The sequence below is a fragment of the Spermophilus citellus genome, assembly GCF_964194105.1.
Source record: "Spermophilus citellus genome assembly, chromosome: 5".
Classification (NCBI taxonomy): Eukaryota; Metazoa; Chordata; class Mammalia; order Rodentia; family Sciuridae; genus Spermophilus; species Spermophilus citellus.
Window position 1 is genome coordinate 126413029 of NC_138186.1, and position 24090 is coordinate 126437118.

Here is a 24090-nt window from a genome sequence, read left to right on the forward strand (position 1 = left end):
AAACATGGAATAATAAAATCTTTATAAATAAAGATGCAAATGAGGTACCTACCCATAAATTAAAATGGTAGTTTAATTGTACCAATCTTATACCTCTTATCAATGACAAAATATAGGTATAACAAATATGTGCATTCTTATTGGCTCCTTGCAAAGCCTGATCTGTGACTCTGTGTCACTCTATCATCTCCCCAATACCTGAGAGTATGTTCGATACTCTCAATGAAGGCACCTGCAAGCCTCCTCCTTTTTGATTAAAAAGAAGTATATATATAAGCAATACTACTAATTTTCTGCAGTGAGCACTTTCTTAGATGAATGTTTCATATTACTTAATACATGGCATTCTAGTATAAATGTATAATAAATTATATGCTTCAAATTATTTCCAAATATATTTGGGGCAAGAAGTTTATTACTAGGATAATATATATTCATTAAGATGACTTCTCTGAAGGATATATAACAACATTCATCAGAATCAGTGAGTATCAAACTGTTCTAGAGACAACAAGTACAATTCAGGTAATAGGTATCCTGTATGAAAGGGGTTCCAATGGAGAAAGAAGTTTGGGAAATAATGTTATAAGAAAGCTCCATCCCAGAGATTATCAATGTACATTGCACGTAAGCCAGTTAATTCTTTTGAGACATTTATAGTAAGTAAACCTTTTTGAACTAATGTTTACATATTTATTTACATATGGGGTTCCATTTTTTTGATGGATCACTTAGATCAGTTAATAATATTTCATGGGTATAATGTCCTGTGTAATGCAGTTTGGAAAATATCTATAAATTCTACTATGCTGCATTTAACAAACGCAGTTGAGTTGCTAGTATTTCTGATTGAGAATCAATAACACATACTTATGTCCTGTGTGTTTAAATGCCTTAACAATGCTTCAACAATGTGAAAATGTTTCATTTTTCAGAAGTTTTTTTTTGTTAGTTTTCTACACTGCTATTTTTTCTATTATGTTTCCAACTTAGGTAATTCCTTTTCTATTTTAAAAATACATAAAATCAGCGGATAGAAATAAGCACAAGGGCTGGGGGTGTGGCTCAGTAGTAGAGAGTGCTTGCTTAGTATGTATGAGGCATTGGGTTAGATTCTCTGCACTGCATATAAATAACTAAAATAAAGATCCATTGACAAAAAAAAATATTAAAAAGAATAAGCACACATATTTGTACTTTCTGAGTCTAGTTTTTGGTGAATGGACTCATCCTAAGTTGTAGCAACTCTGAACCAGAATCCATTTTAACATGATTCTTTCTTCACCAAATTAAATAAACAGGTTTCTGTTTTTTAGTCATCTTTGGCTATCTGAAACAAGTGAGCAGAACTAAATACAAACTTTCTATTTATATACGTTATGTGCTTTTTCTCAGAGGTTTCACCTGTTTTTCTAGGACTTCCTCTTCAAAGACTCTGATGGCAAGAGATTGCTTATAATGAATAGAAATCTTCTAGACTACTACCTGATGGCAAAACCAAGAACAAAAGGCCAACCAGGGTTAAATACTATGACCAGCATTTCAAGAGCCTAACTAGTGGTGAACTCCATATGTAGGACTCCATAGGCTTATGTTTGGGGGAAAAAGTTAAAAGAAATGTCAAAGATGTAAATATCGAAATCTAAAACTATCAGTTCCTAATAGTTGCCATGATTTGGCCATATGCTTCCTGGCTCTTGAGACAGAGATGAGCAGTAATCCTAACTTCACTTAACTCAAATTCAACCATGCTGCCCACCCTCCTGAAAATCTTCAACAGCCCCCCACTGCTGCCAAGTTAAAAGTGATGTGAACTCTGTTCCAGCTTCTGTTTCCAGCCTGTTGAGTCTTTTGGCCTTACCTTACTTTTTCCAGCATACTTCATACAACATGTGCCTCAGGGCCTGGATGACCTACTCTCTCTATCTAAATACTATCTGCACATCTCTTTGATCTCAGTTCTTCTGGAGGGCCATCTCTGAGCTCCCTGTAACACGATATGCTTTTGTGATTACTTAATGTCTGTTGCTTCCCTAAACTGTAAACTCCATGGTAGTCACCAAGAAAGTGTTTTTGTTTACCAGGTGCGGCCTGCACAAAGCACAGGATGTAGGAGGAGAAGGGGGTTCACCTGATATTTTCGGAATAAACTAGGGAGTTCCTTGAATTCCTCACAATTACAGCACATGTCTAGTTCACTGACCCCTTTTCCTAGGTTGCTTCTCTGTGCCTGTGCTCACCTCACTTTAATATAACTGTAGGAGGGCTGGGAGTGGAGCTCAGAGGTAGAGCTCTTATCTAGCATCAATGCATGAAGCCCTGTGTTCAATCCCCAGTACCACAAAACAAAGACAAACCAAACAACAACAACAACAACAAAACTGGCTGTAGCAACTGTGACTTAAATAAAAAACTGGGCATCAAGTAACAATCACAAGCATGTCTTGAACCATGTGGTCCTTCTGCTGATGATGGCATTCTCCATGATTTGGCAGTGTGCTTCCTGGCTCTAGAGACAGAGATAAGCAGTAATACTGACTTGACTGAACTCAAATATGTGCTATGCATGAGCATGTTAATTTCTTGTGCCAAAGCATTAATGAAATTTATCTTACCCTGTCATTAACCCTGGAAACTGCTCATCAGAATGCTAAGAAAAAGGAGATTATGGTTGGAAAAAGTTTCTTTATTATTAAAACTGTATTTTTGAAGTTTTATTGAGGGCAAGAGGAAAGCACTGCTAGCACTGGGAAGGAGGCCTGTGATTCACGGAGCTTGATGATGTTCTACTTTTCTCATTACAGATACACTGGCCAAAGAACTCACGTTTACACATTGTTAATATGATTAACTTTCCTCCCCATCTTCTAATTAGAATGTTCTCATATTAGAAAAATTACAAAGTATTTTCCCAAAAGTAATATCTCTATTTTTAAAAAAATTATTGCATAAATTTAAGGTGTAGAAAATCATATTTTGATATACTACAAATACATATGAAATGATTCTTATAGTCAAGCAAATTAACATCCATCACCTACAGATTATCTTTTTTTTTTCCTGGTAAAAATAGCTCAATTTTTCTCTCAGAAAACTTCTAGTACACACTAAATATTATTAACTAAAGTCCTCATGGGATCTACTTTAAAACTATCCTACCTGAACAAAACATCTTCTTCCGTCCTTTAAATAAAGCATCTTAAGTTTTTTCTAAAACTAATGTTTTCTTATCATGCTAGAATAAAATAATTTAAACAGTATTTAGATAAATCACTGTGCTGGGTACACGAGGTGCCCCCTCCCCCCCCCCCCCCCCCCCGTGGTGTTGGGGATTGAACCCATGGCCTTGTGCACATAAGGCAAGCACTATACTGTAAACTGAGCTATATCCCCAGCCCTGGTACATAAGTTTTTAAAGATTATATTCAGACCATTTTCAAATGATGGAGAAGCCTCAATATCTTATCTATCTAGCTATGTCAAACAAAAACAGCAAAAGATAAAATACCATTTGGATGAAAACATGACTTTTGTTTTTTTGCTAAATAACTAGTGCCATGTTTACATGACAGGGATTAACCAGAAGTTATATATATTTTTTTTATTTTAAGGGGAAATAAACATATTCATTTTTAATCTGCTCAGAAGTTTTCACCTTTGTAGATTCAACACAGTAATACAGAACTTTTGAAATCTCACAACTCAGTGGTAGAGCTTCCATTTCTAGTAGGAGACAGAGTGTTAGGAGAATAAAAAAGGGGGAGGTGGTCAGCTTTTTCAAGGCAAAAAAAAGGGGGGGGACATGATAGAAAGGATTTAAAGAAATCTTTCATGGCAGAGGTGACACAACTGGATCTTTAAAAATAGCAGGGTTGACAAATGACTTAAAAAACAACATACTACAGGGATACAGCCACATCAATGTATATAGCAGCACAATTCACAATAGCTAAACTGTGGAACCAACCTAGATGTCCTTCGGTGGATGAATGGATTTAAAAATGTGGCATATATACACAATGGAATATTATTCATTTGTAGGTACATGGATGGAGTTAGAGACGATAATGCTAAGTGAAGTTAGACATTCCCAAAGAAACAAATGCCGAATGTTTTTTTTTTTTTTTTTGATATAAGGAGACTGATTCCTAGGAAGGGGGAGCATGGAAGGAAGAGATGAGCTCTAGATAGGGAAGATGGGTAGGAGTAGAAGGGAGAGGGCATGGGGTTATTAATGATGGTGGAATGTGATGATCATTATTATCCAAAGTACAGGTATGAAGACATGAATTGGTGTGAATATACTATGTATACAACAACCAGAGATGAAAAACTGTGCTCCATATGTGTAATAAGAATTGTAATGCATTCTGCTGTTATGTATAAATAAAAAAAAATAGCAGGCTTGAATCATGGCATTTGCAGGTAAATGGACGAAGTTGGAGAACATAATGTGAAGTGAAGCAAGCCAATCCCCCAACCAAAGGCTGAATTTTTTTTTTATATGAGGATGCTAACTCATAATGGTGATGGGGGGGAGCATGGTAGGAATGGAGGAACTTTAGATAGGGCAAAGAGGAGGGAGGGGAAAAGAGGGGGTGGGGAGTAGGAATATTGGTGGAATGAGTTAGACATCATTACTCTAAGTACATGTATGAAGATATGAATGGTGGGAAAATATTTGTGTACAATCAGTGACTTGAAAAATTGTGCTCTATATGTGTAATATGAAATAAATTGCATTCTGCCATCATGTATAACAAATTAGAATAAATAATTTAATTAAAAAAAGAATATAGTCCTCTCAACTCTAACAAATCCTCATTCTCAACCCTCTTGCAAAGAAAACTAACACTTTATCTCAGAAGGGTTTTTCCCCCCTCTTTTTATACAAAGCTGTGTCTTCCCTTTATTTCTTTAATCCTTGTCATTTAAATGTGCATCGAGGATGTGAAATGTGTAAAACTTCTATAAGAAAATTAGCACCTCAAAAAAAATAGTAGGGTTGTTTGAGGTAAAAAGTAAAAGGGATCTTCTAAACAAAGGGTGCTATATAAGCATGAATACAGGAATTTAAGAGCAGAATACCTATTTGAAAAAAGCCCAGCATCTCTGGGAAGCAATTAAAGATTCTGGACTGAAGGGAGAAAGTGTAGAGAGCAGAGGAATAATATGTTTTGAGAAGATAAATTTAGCTGTGATGGGTGTGTGTGTGTGTGTGTGTGTGTGTGTGTGTGTGTGTGTGTATGTGCATGCACATAGTCAAAAGGAAGGAAAGAGAAATTGGCAGCAGGAAGACCATTTCCAAAGATATTGCTCTATAGCAGAACTGAACTGATGGGAGCCAAGCAGGGTGATGGAGTGAGAATGGCAAAGAAACTCAACTGTGAGACATGTCAAAAATATTGTGGTAAAGTAGTAGATTGGATCTGGTGACAGACTGTCAGGGAAAAGAATTTAAAGATGACCTCAGGGTTTTGAACTGAGATTACTGGTATAACAAAAGGTCAGTCTGGAAGGAAAACTTGTTTGAGGGTTAACATTAGGCACATGATTTTTTGACATATTAAGTTGAGGGGCTATCTTGCATCCAGCTGGATATAAGGATAAAATTCACTAGCAAGGACTGGGCTAGAGATTTAAGAATTTAAGAATAAGAAGTGACTATTGTCTTACAATATAGGGGGACTCTGATGTGTTTGCCTGCAAGGGTTTGAAACAGCCAGTACAACTATAGAGGTGTATATATTCACTTACCTACACCTGAATCTACCTGGATGCCTGGAAGTGACAGGTACTGGGAATAACTACTCCCCAGGTCAGTGACTCCTCGAATCTTTTAGATGTCTGTGCCTCGAAGCCAGGGTGTCTAACATCCTGGAATTGCTCACAGCCACAGTCCTTTACTAATGCCTGAAGGAACAATGTTATCCAACATCTTTGAGGGTTCAACCAGATCCACAAAGGAGCATCTGGACACTTGTAACTGAGGGAGAATATTCCAGGACAGAGACAAGCAAGGCCACTCTATAAGGGCAAAGAGGGAAACTGAGCACAATAGGGCAGGTGAGGAAGACTTTCCAGAATGGTTATGCCCAAACTGAGACTTGAAGGTGAAGGGAGAAGTGAAGGTTGTTCCAGATAGAACAAAGAGAGCAAACAGAGGAAGTAGAAATTATGGCAAAACTGAGATAATGTAGAGATGTATATAACATAAGTATAGATTATGTGGCATCTTTTTATCTGGCTAATTTTGGTTTTATATATAAGGTAATAAGTTGCCACTAAAGAAGAGACAAGGAAATGGCATGGTGACATTTTCATTTTAAAAATGTTTCAACAGAGCCAGGGGGCAGTGGTACAAGTCTATAATTCCAGCAGCTCAGAAGGCTGAGGCAGGAGGATTCCGAGTTCAAAGCCAGCCTCAGCAACTTAGCCAGGCTCTAAGCAACCTAGCAAGATACTGTCTCAAAACAAAATAGAAAAGCAGCTGGGGATGTGGGTCAGTGGTTAAGTGCCTCTGGATTCAATCCCTGGTGTGTGTGTGTGTGTGTGTGTGTGTGTGTGTGTGTGTGTATAAAGTTTCAACAGTGTGGGACTTTGAGAGGTAGATGGCATGGAAACCAGCAAGAAAATGCATTAAAGTTTATTGCAGTGGCTGAAATAAGTGATGATAAGGACCTGTGATGGTTAATTCTATGTGTCAACTTGACTGGACTGCAGAAGTCAAGATAGCTGGTAAAATATTTCTGAATGTATTTGTGAGGGTGTTTCTAGAAGAGATCAACACCTGAATCAGACTGGCTAAGGACCAGTGTGGCTGGGTATCATCCAGGCTGTTAAAACCTGGATAGAACAAAAAGGTGGACAAAGGGGGAATTTGCTATACTTTGGGACATCATATTCTCTTGCACTGAGAAAGGAAAACTGGTTCTAACAAGATACTTAGATGAACTCAGGTTTTTTATTCTGGAAGAAAAGATGAAGGGAAAGATTTACCTAATCCTAGCTTTTGCATACTGCTAAAAAATTATCTATCTATCTATCTATCTATCTATTTATATGTTATATATTTTATAAATTATATATATATATATTTTATGTAATATAAAATATATATATAATAAATATATTATAAATAAATAAAGATATATTCTAATATATATTTTATAAATTATATATATATATTTTATAAATTATATAAATTATATATGTTATATATATATATATGTATAGATTATGTGGCATCTTTTTATCTGGCTTTTTATCTGGGTGTTATGAAAATATTTTCCCATTTTTATCTCTCCAGAGAGTAGATTCTTGGGCACTGGAGCTCCTGATTCACAGGTGTTTGAACACCAGGACCTAAAACCAGTGCTTTCTGGTTCTTGGTCTCAGACTAAGTTGCATCACCAGATTTCCTTGGTCTCCACCTTGCAGATGGCAGATTGTGGGGTTATTTGGCCTCCATAATGATGGGATGAGCCAATTCCCATGAATGCGTGTGTGTTTCCTACTGGTTCTGTTAAACATGTCTGGAGAACCTTATCTAATAAAGGGCCTGAAGGGAATTGAAGGGAAAAGAACTGTAAGAACAGTATAAAGGAACAGAGAAACATACTGTGATATATAATAATGAGTATTAGCAAGAGGAAAAAGGACAGGGTGGGGAAGGGAAAGAGGGCTCAGAAACAAGCTTCTGGGCAAATGAGAATGGGGTTCTTTCAAGAACACAAAGACTGACAATAGATTCTACTTTTTGAGTTAGGCAAGTAATGGTAGGTGATTCAGGTACAATCTCAGGACCCAAACATAAGAACTACTGAGATGCTTTACCTAGAGAAGCTTCCGGGGAGTCTGGTAATTATCGCTATAGAGTGGGGAATGAGGCGCTGTGTGGGTAACGTGAAAGGTGAAGAGAGGAGAGCTGGAGATCTGAAGGGGGAGGAAAGACCAAGAGGACTCCTGCACATGAAGGGCCTGGAATCAGGAAGTGATAGAACTGCAGAGAATACTTTCACCCTTATCACTGAGGTTCCTCCAGAATACACTTTCAAGTTCTCATCACATTATCACAAAGAGAGGGGAGAGCAAAAAGTACAGGAGGCAAAGGATGGCACTGAGGAAGGGAAACTGGTTCTAATAAGACATTTAAAAGAACTCAGGTCTCATATTCTGGAAGGGAAGATGAAGAAAAGATTTACATAATTCTAGCTTTTGCATCCTGATAAGAAAGGTGCTATTAAAATTGTTTCCCATTTTTAACTCTCCAGAGAGGAGATTCTGTAAGTTTATATTTACTTTTAGTTTTAAATAGTGAGAGTGAGGCTAACAAAAGGTGGTCATGTACAGCAGAACCTAATCTGACCAGTCAAATTTAGTTCTGGAAGTACGTAAAATTCAATCAGACCCATGGAAAGCCTTTAAAATAAGCTTGGAATTGATTAGTGATGAATATGGTCTAAATACATTAACAGTAATACCTTACAGTCCCAGTGAAATGCTAAGATCATTTTCTCTTCCCTATCTTTCCCCCAGGTACTGGGAAATCTTAAAGCATAAAATTATTTCTTTTAGTTCCAAGAGTTCAAAAATTAAGATATTATGTCTATGCCAGACTAGATGAAATCAAATTAATGAGACCTTGAAAATATAAAAATATTTGGAAGTTCTCTGAAAACTAGGGAATTGTGGAAGCCTAAAGCATCACTACTGGCTTGTTGAGACGCCCATAGTTTGTGTACTCACAATTCCTCCCAACTCCCTCCTCTTCCCCTCTACATTCTTTTCCTTTAGAATCAAGACAGTAGCAAGTATATTTTGCATCACCTTTAGTTTCGAAAGGGACCTAGGTTTTGCCATTCTTAGAAAAACCTGAAAAGCAAATTCATTTATTTTTCAAAATTTTTATAATTTTTTAAATTAATTCTAATCAGTTATACATGACAGTAGAAAACTCTTTGGTTCACTATACACAAATGGAACAGAATTTTTCACTTCTCTGGTTGTACATGAAATAGAATCACACCATTTGAAGAGCAAATTTATAGTTCTACATTATTATATATGGTGCTATGTTAATTCTATGAATTTTATTTTTGAAGCTCCTTTTTAAGTATAAATATGATATTGTGGATTTATTGCTCATAGCACTCAGAAGCTGAAATTAGTGAATTCTGTAGTGTGAATCCCTATGAATACACTAAAAATCTTGGATATTCTCACCAAATGTGCTGTTCATTTTACAGCATCTCTCTTTCCCTACTGACCTACACCCTCCACCATTTTGTTGCCTACTCACCCAACATTTAAGGGCTCATGTGATTAAGCACTTTCTGAGCTATTTCATCTGAAAAAACCCTCTTGATCTAATCAATAATCATTTTGAGCATACACCTGTAGTTGGCCCACTTTAAAGTGGAGAAAATGAATACAAATAAAAGAGAATGTGTCATAGGATTATTGAGTTTCATAATATTTATATCTAGCTAAAAGTAATTTAGAACTTTCCTCTAAGCCAATTTAAAAAAATGTTCTCAAGAATAATCTAAACAAGATCAAAGCCCACTTAATATAATGAGACAATATGCCCATTATGAACTGCCAAATGATAAGAAATTGGTCTGGACTTACAGGTAGATGACATTCAGATATTTATTGTTCATGGCAGCAGCCTTTGAAGCTGAATGCCAGACTCTTAATTAGGGTGTAAGAAGAAGCTATCAAAGCTGCTATTTCTAAATATTTTATTTAAAAGTGGGGAAAAAAACTTTATAAAATTAAATATTCAGATACACACTGCTCACTCTTGGTGCCTCTGTGAAAAGTTCCATACAGGAGGTTCCAGTATAGACTCCACAACTAGAACTTGGCAATGGAACCTGTCCTTGTTTTATGGCTTCCAGTGACTTTCGATGAATTGTAGATTCCAAAACTTTTACAATGGAGAATAATTACAATATCACAATACTTCATTAACAAGCTGGAAAGCGACCATCATAATATTTTGCATCAAATGGAACTTTTCTGATTGTCTTGAGGTCAAGCATTTAATCAAGAGTGGTCATTTCACAGAAAGAAAGGTACCTCCTAGCTCGCTTGTGTTTTCTGTGACAAGTGGTTGTCCATTAGTATGCTACCTATGAAATATTTGAATAGAATAGGAAGAAAACAACACAATCAACCACTGCAAGATAAAGGCGACAATTTAACATGAATAAAACATCTGCATTTAGAAAGAAACTCATTCTAAGGAAAGATCACCTTGAAATTGGATGTTTATGAAAATATTTGTGAAAGTGGTTCATCTATAAAACTCATATTTGTACCAAACTTACACATGGAATTTTCTACTTCACTTTAAAGTCTTCCAGAGAAGGCATTTCAGGGGTTTCTGAATTCATTTTTACAAACTGTGTGTGTGTGTGTGTGTGCGTGCGTGCATGTATATATATAAAAACAACTTACATATTTAAAATTTTAAAAATGTATATAATTATATATTAAAATTAGACATGCAAAACACCTTTCTATTAATTTGTAAGAATAAATGATAGTACCATGAAAGATGAAAATTTTCTACCAGAATTTTAAGAAAATTCTTTGTCTAACTTAACAGTGGCATTTAAAACAAACATGTTTTAGGAAGGTCAGTCAATATTGAACTTCTTTCATCAACACAATTTTGTTATCTTTTCTACCTGGGACAGATGTTAACAAAGTTTTAACATAAGCAACACAGAATAAAACCTTTGAATCACTACCAAAACTGAAATTTTAATGACTTTTTAAAAATATATATTTCATTCTGGTCTCACTAAAAATATTCCTCTACTCTCAATAATTTATAAATATTTCATTTTATCTATATCTTATTAATTTGTAATTTATAATTTAATTTTTGAATGTTATTTATAATGATCATGACATTAATACAATGATGCATGTATATATGTATGTATATATGTATATTATATATGCATATATAAATATATTATAAAATTATATATTTTTAAAATATACATATCATAATGTTATATAACTTTATATATATATTAAATTAACAGGAAGTGTACAAAAATATTTTACTGATGAGAAAGCAACCAAAAGAGTTTGAAAACCACTGGTTTATGGTCTTGATGAATTTGTGGGGTGCAAATCCCTATATCATCATGAAACCAGTTATACTGATTCACATGTAAATAAATGGCTAAAAGTGCTCCACTTATACAGTATTAACATTCTCTTTTTTCCTAATAAATTTAAGAACTGCAATTAAATACTTCATAATTAGGAAAATTGCTGTAACTTTAGTCCTTATTTCAGTCTCATTTTAGGGTATTCTGATAATTTAAAATCATCCTTCTTCAGCTGGGTTGCTTCATTGTGTACTTTCCTTTGTTGTCCCAGATGATGACAATTACTACTAGGACTCTATAATGCTTCCTTGTTTGCGGAGTACTGTGCGTTATAAACAGAATACATAGAGAACCATTAGAATTACAAATGTGTGTATACATCACACACACTACACACACACACACACACACATACACACACACATGCACATGCACATGCACACACTTCTTTACTAGAAAATCCATGCATCCTGACATATGACTCAATCATAAGTGGTGAAGATGCTCCATGATGATTTCTGGAGATATAAAGGGGTGGCAAGCAGGCACTGACCCATCTGGGGGCCTGCAATTACACAGCTATCTATTCTTTTGGGTCCCAATGACCTCACTCTCCAGATCCTCAGATTTCTAGATTCTATCATAAACATTATATTTGTAAAACTGATACTACTTATTAATTCTACTTTAACAAAGTTATAAGGGCCAATTTTTAGAGAGGACTTGTGATCACACTTAAGAAAGTTATATTCAATAAAACAGCATCTTACACACACACACACACACACACACACACACACACGAGTTTGATATGTTTTGATTTATATCCCTGCTTTTTCTGCTGACCTTTGTTTCTGCTGATCTCTCTTAAATACAATCAGCCCAGTTATAGAAATTGGCACTGTCAAATATTTTAAAAGTATGGCAAATCTTAATTCATAATCCACTCACTTTCCAATGTCCATTTGCAGAGTGCCTACCAGGTATAAAAACATACCATGGGGATAGCTCTTGGGGACAGAGAGTAGAAGACATTCTATAGCTCTCAACAGAGAGAAGATGCACCAATACAGTGGCACAGGGCATAAAAAGCCGAGATGAGAGAACACATAAGAGGTAACAGTCTTGTCCAAAGCATATGAAAGGTCTCTTGTAAAGTCATGTGCTCTAAGGGCTCAGAAAGTAGATTCACTGACCTTTGAAATAAACAAAGGTAATGATATTTTAAAAGAAATGCACAAAAAATCCAAACTTCTAAGAGCTTTCAAACACAGCTATTAGAAATTATACCAACCTTAAAATGACTTATTTAATTTTTGTTTTACTTTGGATGGGGGTGCAGAACCGATTTATGCTTAAATTTTGGAAAACTGTTCACTGATAAAGCCATTGTAGTAATTGCACTGGATCTGTTTATTAATTTGTCACAATTAAGTCAATAAGAACTTTACTAATGTCCTATTACTTGATTAGTTTTGAAAGTGATTATCTTAAGAACTTGACTTAATTGGAATCCTCTCAATTTACAAGGTACATTAAACTCTCAGTCGCATTTTAAGATTATTCAACATATGCAGGTCAATTACCAGTAATCACTGTTTTGTACAAATGTTCTATAAAAACTATAGCATGACATGACAAAGAGGGAAAGTGATATTTAATTAATAATACTAAGTACCAATTGACATTTTCAGGACAAAAGGGCAACATGAGCATTCATATAAAGTCTTCCTGAAGCTGCGTCTGCTACTAAAAACTGAATAAAGGAACTCTAACAACTCTCCACCTTACAGATGAAGATAATTTGTCATGATTGCTAAATCACCAAATTGCACTGCCTGTACTCATGCCCAGCTGCACATTAATTTCCAGATTCGTAAATTACAATTAATTCTTAGTACTGCTCCATCACTTTCCTTCTCCAGTTAATAAGAGACTGCAATCAATTATTGTTCATCCCATTTTCCAGAAGAGATCCACTATAGCTATTACAGCACAAGGAAGAAACCTGGAGTGGTTAATGTACCACTGAGACAGGGAGGCTTTTAAAAATTATTGGCTGTAGTCTAAATATTTTATATTGACCTTCCAACTTCCACTCAGATTCAATGTATTAAGTTGAATATTTACAATGATTAACAATTATAAGGGCTGGTAAAGTGCCTTGATACCTGGGCTGATTTTCAAATATCTATTCAAACTACTTCATAAACTTTTAAATTTTATTAATTAGATATTTGAAAGGTTGGCCCCACACTAACAACAGAAGCCTGGTCTTGAGATCAATCACAGGAAAATTGATTGCTGGCTCATTAAAAACCTGGGGAAGTCAATTCCTTGAAGAGATTATTCCATTGCTGGCCTGCAAAGGCGGTATATGAATTTATGTGTTCTGACTTGTCCCTAATCTAAGTTCTGTACACAGCATAAATTTTAAATTGCTAAGGCTGATTTGCTACCAATTGTGTGAATAGAGTGAACAAAGCTGAATCTGTAAAATCTTAGTTCTGTGCATTTTAAAAACTTAGTTCACTGCATTCAAATACCTATAATTGTTTTTATATAAAAATTTCCTAGTGAATTAACTGTTTAAAGAGTGCTAGATGGGGAAAGCAGTGGTCATACTTAACAATTCAATCCCATATACTTTGTACTAAGGTTCTATCTGCCCCAAATTGAAGCATGAGGAAGGTCTCTTAATGTAATAAGAACTTAGACTCTTTACATGGGTCTACAAATGTTCAATGGGTAACTAAAAGCAGGATAAAACATTTGGCGTCTCTGCCTCCGTTTTGTATCTCTTCTTTGCTATTCGTCAATCACCTTGAATTCCAGGAAGAACAGATCTGATTGATAAACATCTTGTGCTCAGTTCAAACTAACCCCAGGTAATGGCAACTTTTGTGTATCAGATGAGGCCTTGGATGACTAATCCTGAGAGAATGATCAACCAGATCACAGTCTGACCAAGACTGGCTCCCCCTTTATCTATCTAACTCAGAAGCTCATGGATGTATCCCTGGAAGACAGGGCTGGAAATGCTGGTCCCTTTTGTCTTTCTAGAATAGATACACTATGATTAAAGTTCTTTTCCTGCTTTTTACTATTATTTTTTCCACTTGGTTTTTGGGGCAAGTGGCTAGATCTTATTTGTTGGGACCTGAAGAGTTGGGCCTCTGGTCTAGAACTCTGGTAGCATTAACAGACATCCCACATATCACCAGTAATTTTTTAAAAAAAGGATTTAAGTAACCTTCTTGGGATAGATTGGTTTTCAATTATCTGCACATCACCTTTGACAAATTCCTGCACTTATTATTCATATGCTACATTTTACCCTTAAAATATAGGAACTTCTGTAAGTGTAGAAAAATATTTTAAAATATCTAATTCATGGTTGCGGGATCCATTAACTAGGCCACTCCATTCACATTTCAATTTTCTTCCCTTGCCAGTCACAAGCACAGAAGATGTCTGTGCAGGTGGAATTCAGAGGGCAAGATGCAGAAGAAATGAGAATCCCAGAGCCAGTGTTTAGAAGCAGATGTGGTCTGTTTTTTTCTTTCATAGAATAAAAAGATACTTTAAAATCTCATCTACCTGGGTGTTAACTTCAATCATGACCTGGGAAGTAAGAAGCAAGGAAGCTACTTCGGAATCCTGAAATTTTTTCACTATAACTGCATTATAGTGCATGACTAATAACATCAAAATATTCTCTGTTCAAACCGTTCATTGCTTACCTCTTATAATGGAGGCTATAACAAAGAGCATTTAAATAAGTGTTGCTATCTGTCTGCGTGCAATAAGTAAATGCCTTTAGTTTGGTCAATATGCTGAGTGCATGGTGGACACAGTGATCCAAGGTTTAGTGAGAGGGTTAAGTGATCTCAGAAGAGGCCTTTGCTTCCTCCTACTAATCTGGAGGGAAGATAAACCCTGCCTCTTCTTTGGCTTTTGTAGTACCTTAAGTTATGGAGCCAGGTCCCCTGCTGCTTATAATAAAGTTACTCTGCCTGAAGCCACAAATATGGCTTTATTGAAATGGTTTTGCTTTTAAACAGTTACCCTCAAGTTCTTAATTAAAAATACCTTTTTGTTTTCTTTATGCTAGGATGGCTCAAAGTTGGTTTTCTAGTCTCATTAGGTTGAAAAAAAAAGAAGTACAAGGGGAAAAAAGAACATGTAAATTATTTTAAGGTAATTAATGTTCGGAATTAGTGGCTTTTCAGAAGAAGCAACAAACTGCTTCAACTTAAGTGGAAACTTTGCATAGTCATTAACAAAAGTATAATTAATGACCAAAAGAATATACCCTGGTACCACCCTCCTAACAGTGGAGTTAGCTGCCTCACTGAGCAGCTAAGACATATAAGATATAAAGAACGCAGATGACTCAGTCTTGTCTTTTCTTCATAAATTTTGCTTGAGATAGGATCTAAGTTCCCCAGCTGGCCCTATACTTGCAATCTTCCTGCCTTAGCCTCCTGAGTAGCTGGGGTTATAGATACTGATGACTCAGTCATTTCTTATTACAATACTGCTCAAAGTGTGGTCTTGGAGCAGCAGCAGCAGAGGCTTCTGCATTAGTGGGGATCTGATTAGAAGAGCAACTATAAAACCTTACTAAAACCTGATCAAATCAGAAACTCTTTGAATAGGATGTAGTAATATAGGTTTCAACAAGCTCTCCAGAAATTCTCAGATACTGTCCAAGTTTGAAAAACATTGTTCTCCTAAAGTTGAGTATTTACAAACTAATTTTCTGATATTGTTATATTTCAATAATTAAATTGACCATCAAGGATGGTGGAAAGTTTTCAAAGGTGAGGAAGAAATGAAGCTCTCCTTGGCATATAAATACTAACCCTAAAGTTGTGATCCTCACCTTTGTTGAATATTGGAACACTCTGGGATGTTACCCAGTGTACTGCCTACCTGGTCTAGCAGAACTACTCTACTTGATTAGAATTTCTAATCTTGCTTGTCTTTGAAGACAGGACACCTGAAGACCAGAAATTTTCCTTCAAGTAGACTAGACCGAACCAGTTGGATCTAAGATGGCTGAGAGTGACCACCAGATAATCTCTCACATCATTATAATCTAATTTCTACACTATGTGACACACCAGGATGGGAAGCATGAGACCATAAAAAGAGAAAAAAAAGGGGTTGTGCCTGAGCTCTGGAAAATCCCCATCTATGAAAATACATGAATATTTCTCCGCTTTATTAGCTTGTTCTTCTGTCTCATTCCCCCGCCCCATATCTATGATTTCATCTCCAGTGGGTTGAGAAGCTTATCTGGAAACTGGTCTCCTGCTTCTCCATTCTCTGGCCACTACCTCAACTTGTGCTGTTAGAACTCAGTGGTCCCAAGTGTTTGTATTTGTGACACTGAATGAAAAAGATCCTGCTTTGGGGGTCTCCCTTTTTGAGGGGGAATCAGCAAATTGTGAATAACAGGGACACTTTAAATAAATACCAGGACCCAACCCCCAAATCAGTTAAAACAGACTGGAAGAAAAGGGATGAGGAATGCAGCAATATTTTTTTTGTGTGTGTGTGTGTACATACATACATATATGTATATATATACATATATATGGATACACACACACACACACACACACACACACACATATATATATATATATTTAATTTCTCCATTATTTCAAAGTACTGGGAAGGTTGAAAATAACTGATGTAAAGTTACCATAGTGGTTAGACACTTAGTAGAAGCAGCATAGCCTAAGAATAAGAAAATAGGGCTATGTGGATGTTTATAGCAGGAATGCACCCAGTTCTTCAGACTGAGTTTGTACCATAATAATTAGGCATTAGCTAGCCTGCTGGACTTTAAAAAAGAACATAACCTTTTATTGCCTCACATACTTTAAAATCTCATAGATTGCACAGCTCTAATTTCTAGAATGGATAATTCACCAGTAAATGTAATTTTATAGAGTAAATTCAGTTTTGACCCTACATACTGGATCCAAAATAATAATTAAAGAAAAACAATAAAAGCTTGAGCACAAAACCACATCATTCTATACAGACCTCATGGAGACACATACTCCATATTTCTAGTCAGTTCTACCAATACCATCTCCCTTATTGGCTTAAGAATATAGAACTCAGCTTGAGAATAGGTTAGGGGCATTGATGGCCTAACAGCTGAAGACTACTGAAAGGACATTAGCACCAAGTTAGTTCTAGCAATCTACAATTTTATTACAGGGGAAGGAGAGATCCTCTTCCTCCTCTGCCTTAGTTCTTATATGAGCTCTCTGGCTGGACTTAGGAACCAAATTAATATAAGGCTGATTAACAGGAGAAAAGCATACAAGGACAAGTTTTATGGATTTCATATGTATATGGGGATCACATGACATGAAGTCTGGCACAATGACCAAAGCAAGATACTTTCATACTTTTTAAACAGGGACCAACGAATTTGTGAAGTAATAATAGGATACAAGGATCACTGGATGAGGGCAGTAAATTCTAGGGATGTCACTGACAGATATATTGGGTGAATGATATATCAGGTTATTCCAAAGAGCTTATTTATTCAGATTGCCAGTCTCTTTGTGATGCAGGTTATTTTCTTGCCTGCAAGGGCAGGGCATATCTTCTCAAAAGAATCTGCATGTAGGAAAGAACAGGTCAAATGGCCCTTGTGCAGTTACAGTTCTTTGGGTGATTTCAGCTTGAAATAACCAATATAATAATGTGGCATGTTTTGAGATGGCACGTCCTTAACTCCTTCATTTTCACGGGCCATATCTGTATATGACTATTTTATAGTCAAATATTGACAATAAGACCATAAGTTAAGAATAAACTCAACATGCATTTATTTCCCGACACTCTACAATGTTTTTTTCAAGGTATTATTCAATTACATTTTCAACAAAGCCTTGTGAGGTCATCAGGATAGATGCCATATTGCTGTTGTTTTAGCTTCACTATGAGAAGGCAAACTCTGATAGTCAATTATCCATGGTTGAAATTTATACTGACAGTGTTAATAAGTAGAGCTTTAACTATGATAATATCGCAACAGTAATGTCTGTACCATTTTGTTTTTAACACTACCCTACTTGAGATTTTGAAAATTCCCCCTTGTAAAGTTATTCTGTTTTTCCCTTTGCTCAGCATTGCAACTTTGACAGGACAAAAAGTTTATCTTTTTTTTTATACCTTTATTTCACTTATTTATTTATTTTATGTGGTGCTGAGGATTGAACCCAGGGCCTCCGGCGAGCGCTCTACCACTGAGCCACAACCCCAGCCCACAAAAAGCTTATCTTTAAAAGACATCCCCACTTTGAGAGGCTGACATATTAACTACTAGAGTCAACTAGTCTAGTAAAAAGGGCCGAAGAGAAAAAAAAAAACATTAGTCTCCTGGACCTCCTAGTCAGTGATCTTTAGTTTTTCAGAACCTGGAACACCTGGTGGTCTTCAAATAACATCAAAGTATTTGATAATCACAAAGAACAATGTTTAACTTGCATGAAAATACCATGGTTCCTTTAAATGCTTATAAACTGGCTCATGAGCAGAAGGTTGCCCTACTAAGGGCAAACTTACAGGACTGCCCTACTAAGAGAAAGGAAAACACCTTTGAATATCTGCAGCCCAATTCACACCTGTTCAGCTGACTCACTTTCCTGCTTTTTTCTCTCCCCATAAAAAATCCTTTCAGTTACTGAATTCTTTGAAATGGTCTTTAGGATGAGTGTCTGGCCACCTCCCCTATTAGCAAGCTTTTCCTAATTAAACCTGACTCATTTTCCACTAATTGTGGCCTGAATACTGCGGCAGTAATGGGGTGAACAAAACTGAACCTTGAGAGGAAACAGTAATAACTGTTCAAAGGTCTGATATTAATAACTCTGGCCTGTCATTTTTGAAATGTAAAGTATGATTGATTACCATTTCCAGAAAAAGTACAAATGAAAAAAAAAATAAACAAAAGAGGGAAATCCAATATAACAAAATGTCTAATTCAGAGGATAAAAGAATTCCAGAGGTAAAAGAACCCATGAAAAGTTTAGCTTAAGATAGTGGCAAGACTATAACTTCTCTTTTTACTTTTTTGAGTTGGTAAACTTATCTTTGAATTCTTAACAGATCTGTGAAATATATAAATAAAACATAAATTGTAAGCTGAGGCTCTGATTTTACATTCAGACTTACATCACAGGCTGTATAACATTTTTGGGGTAATTAAGGAGTATTTTTTGCCTCTTGAATACTAACAAATCATTAAGTCAGTTTGATCTACTTATGCTCAGGAAATTTGTTTATTAATATTTTAATACTATTCCGATGATGTGAAAGTATGGAATTGCTTTCTGTTTCATCTTAAAACATATATTTCCTTCAAATTTGAAATCAAGAAACTTTGGAAATGGTTAGCAGATTTAATAATGTAGAAATTTATTAATGTAGATATATGGAAAATACTTTAAAAACATTTAACCCATTAAACTGGCTCTTCTTGTTTGTGTCAATTAAAAAACAAACTACTATAATTTATTATTTTAGCACTTTATACCACCAAGATATCAAACCCCAATAAGAAGGCTATCACCTTTTGTTAAAATATATACACTATGTACACTTCACATAGGATAATCTATCACTATTAAAAGCCATGTACTGCTCTTAATAAAGCCCTGTTCAGGTAAAGGACTTTGCAATTATAATAAAATGAGCTTCAGTGTAACTAATGACACAGTATGCATTGTTGTCAGATAATTAGAATAATCAGTAAATAAAACTTTACAAGAAGGAAATAAAAACAGGTGAGGGGGATGGGCCTCATTCATCACTTTGCTGACTTATGAGAATCTGAATGGAGATAGGCCAGGCCTGGCACATGCCTCAATATGTGCAATGAAAGCATACTCTCTAGACAGTTCTTAACTTAATATAACCACCAGGCAAGTGGCAGTTCAGAAAAAACCACAACAGAACAAGTGATAAAACAGTACCTGGCTAAAACTAAGTCATTTATCAAGAAAGACAGAATAATTAATAGGAATGCCCACATTGTATGCTTTGTGATAGAAATGAATAATGGGAACATTAACTACATTATTTTAAATTAAGAACACACTTTAGAAAGTCCAAAATCTAATCTAAGTCTCCTTTACACCAGGCTTGCATTACCTGGAAATATGGAAATGGGGACATGCTTGATTTTACAAACCACAGAGGTGACTTTTTCTGCAGTTAGAGACAAAACTGCACAGGGCCTCTTGCTAATAGTAGTAACAAGATCAGACATCAATCTCTGACATTTTCACATTAGAGAAATTGAGTTATATCAAAATCTAATCTGTTAGAAAGGCAATGGTTCTCTTTTAGCAGAGACATTACATAACCTAAGCATCTTCATTCTATACAGGTGAAGTGGGCATATTTGCCTGGTTGATACTGTCTGTAACACCACGCCTACCAAATGACCACTTGCTATTAAATCACAATTCTAGTTAACTTATAACTTAATATGGATGCTCTTAAATTAAGAATTTATTATAGATTCAGCATAAGAGAAAATATAAAAATATTTTTTTCTGAGCAGATTTTGGGACAGAGTTCCTAAGGTAGCATATGACACATTATTTAGGTTCTCTGTAATTTCAGTTTGCACAAATATGGAAGTCCAATTCCTCTTACTGGTATTTTGACTCCAAACATATAAACTTCCCCTGCTTGTTTTAAATTCAACCCAGTAAGCATTTATTATCTTTTACTGGAACAGACTACCTTACATTTGTCAATTACATGTGTGAATGTAAAATAAGACATATTAAGTATATATTCTACTTTATCAACTAGGCTGTGAACCCCTTGAGGGAAAGGACATGCCTGTTATCTTTTTGAGCAAAGTGAAGAGAAAGAGAAAATCTTCCCAGGACTTAGAACAGAACTGTTATCATGCCAGGAACTCAAAGAAATGCTTGTTTTTGACACAGAAAAAGTAAAGATGTTAATTATCTTTAGGGAAAAATCAGAACATTAGGGGTATGTGAACAAATAATACCAGGAAGTTCATATTTTTGTTGAAATACAGGTATTGGTAAAATTATAATGATTTTAAAAATTGAATATGATATTATAGCCAGTATATTCAGTGTCCCTCCTATCATCTTTCTTGCTGAGAGTCAAAGCTAGCTCACAGTGAATATATTTCTAGCCTAAAAAGTGCCCTCCATGCCACCACCTTGGGCATCCTTCCACTAACATTCTCTTATTTTGTGAAGGTAATTAAGAACATACGATTTGGCCAGACATGTTTTCCCCCTCTCCTTTGAAACTTTTGCTAGTGACAGCTTTCAAAAGCTAGAAAAGACTCCCCCTCCTTCCCATTCCTAGGTCTTGACTGTGAAAACACAAAGATTCAGAGAAAATAGCATCTATGTACACTTGAAAAGTAATACTGTGGATAAATAGGAAATATCATTTTATTTCCTTATAGGAAAGAGCTCAATATAATAAATCAGGCTTTCAGATAAAAGGTGTCTGGATTATAAGAATATAGTTGATTGGACAAAGGAATAGGAAGAATTTTAGTGGGCTTTACTATTAACCTTGCCAATGCTCATTGTGTGAATTTGGGTAAGTCACTGCTATTTGGTAAACGAGAATAAAGGTGAATAAAACACATAATAAAAAATTCATTCAAGTTGCCAGGAAGATATCATATCAGCTGCCAAGGATTACCTAATTTCCTCTGGTTTAACTTGAAGACATCAGAGAATACATAAATGAAAACGACCATTATTTTTCACCACATAAAAATTTCCTGCAATCTTTGAAATTAATCATAAAGTCTTAAGTATTATAAAAATTTTTCACACCACAGTTCATATCTTGATAGGTACAGATATGAATAATAATAAAGGATTTAGAATTTAATAGTTAATTATTCCTTATGTACTGAAAAAAATCTTGACAGTACACTAAAAAATAGATTTCACTAAGGAAAAATCCACTTGACTATTACAAATAAACACTAAGTAAAGTTAAATATACTTCAACGTAATCCAGTTTCTTATCTCTATTTCAAGAGATGTCAGAACTAATAAAATATCAGCAACTTACAATAACTAACTCAACTTATACAAATAACTAGCCCACACCGTCTCTATTAATTTTAGTAAGACTTTATCTGATTTCATTACCTTCCAGGAAGTAAGAGAAATTAGCTCCACAGAATCCTACAGCAGGAACCTAGATTGATCATTACTCTAGGAATTCAAACCTGAGGTTCTCAGGTCCTAGGGGGCACCCATGATGCTGTTAACTTTTGGAAATTGTGGACAAATCTGTATACTCAGGAAATTGTATTTTATGAGATGAGGTATAGATTTCATTGGAATCTGAAAGTCTGTGAAGCCCACAAAAGAACTACTGAACAAGCCTACCTTCCAGTTTATAAATAAGACTGGAGAGTTTAAATGACTGCTCTGAAAGCAGACCTCAAGTAGGTCTCTACCTAGAAGCAGGTCTCTTGGTAACCAATTAGTTTAAGGTACTACTATACCCACATCATTTTTCTCAGAGGGCAGATAGGGGAAAAAGTGAGTTAACTGAGCAATGCTTTTGTTACCTTACATAAGAAAAGGGTATTCTGGTCAGAATGCTATCAATAAATATAGAGTCTGTTGATATGGAATGCAATAGAGAAGGTCTAGATGAGCCAAATATAAAATGTATGGGCCTCCATATAAACACCAACTTGCCTCCAAGCCAAGCTCAGACTCTGTCCTACCTTAAGTAAGCTACTGTTGCAAGCAAAACATGCAAAGATTTCAAGCTGATAAGAAAAAGCCTTAGGAGTCCTATTCAGAAAAGCAGACCCTGAGACATTATAGAGCAGAGAACTATATGAGTTTAATGAAGCCCAGTGGTGTGGAGACTCCCCATCCCTCTGCCTCAACATGTCCACCCTCCAGACAAACACACACTTATAGAAAGGCACAGGATGAATCAAAACAAAGCATGGCCTTTCATGGATTTATTTATTAAAAAATAATCAGCAATTTCATAATTAACTTCAGGAAAGAATGTCACTAAAAATAATTAAGAATAAATGTCCATTAATCCTGCCACACCACCCTGTTCATTTTTTTTGTGTTTCTAAGAAACCCATTTGTGTTTATGCATTGATGTATATACATAAACATCTAAATACGTGTTACAGCTCTACCATTTACTTACTGTATGATGTTAGGTAAATTACTTAATCTCTCTGTGACTCCAGTTCCCTATGAATAAAATGGAGATAACAACAGTATTGACCTTACTGGGCTGTTGTGAAACTTCTGTGTGGTAATAAGTGTAAAGAACCCACCATACTTTATGATAATAATAGTGGCAATCTTCACCATCATCCTTGTAATCTCAGAGAGGCCCATAAGCCATTAATAATTCATGAAAAGGAAGAAATTAAGAATCTTAAATGACATGCTTAAACTATTGTGAAAACCCAAACAACTCCCTGGGAGAACACTAGAAAGTTGTTTAATTTAGGTTTCTTCTTGGGGCCATATTCTCATGGACTTGGCATACCAGGTTTCCCCACCCAAAGAGGATGAGAGGTTGGACTGATCTGGGTCAATGAATCAGCCCCCTTTCTTCCTTGCAACGGTGTGCAGGAAAGTCTCAGGTGCTCCAAGTGTCAGTTTTACCAGCCCCTTTGTTTGGGGGAATCTGATTTCTCCAAGTGTTTTATCTCTGTAATATCCCCAGTAGCTAAATGCTCTTAGGAATTTGCTTTCTCTGATGTGAAACAATTTCATGAAGACTTAAAAGACAGTGAGATGCTATTGATATTTATGGAGAGAGACAGTATCACTGATGTGATCTTTCCATGAAATAGTGAAAACCTCAGATCATGCCTGGTTTACATGATCCTGTTGGGGCT

The 24090-nt window shown here is 35.5% G+C and overlaps 1 protein-coding gene across 1 annotated transcript in view; it reads right to left on the reverse strand.

Moving 5' to 3' along the window:
* MAN1A1 (mannosidase alpha class 1A member 1) overlaps window positions 1-24090 on the reverse strand; it is a 165676-nt gene that overhangs the window by 50545 nt on the left and 91041 nt on the right. The gene's annotated exons all lie outside the window — the stretch shown is intronic.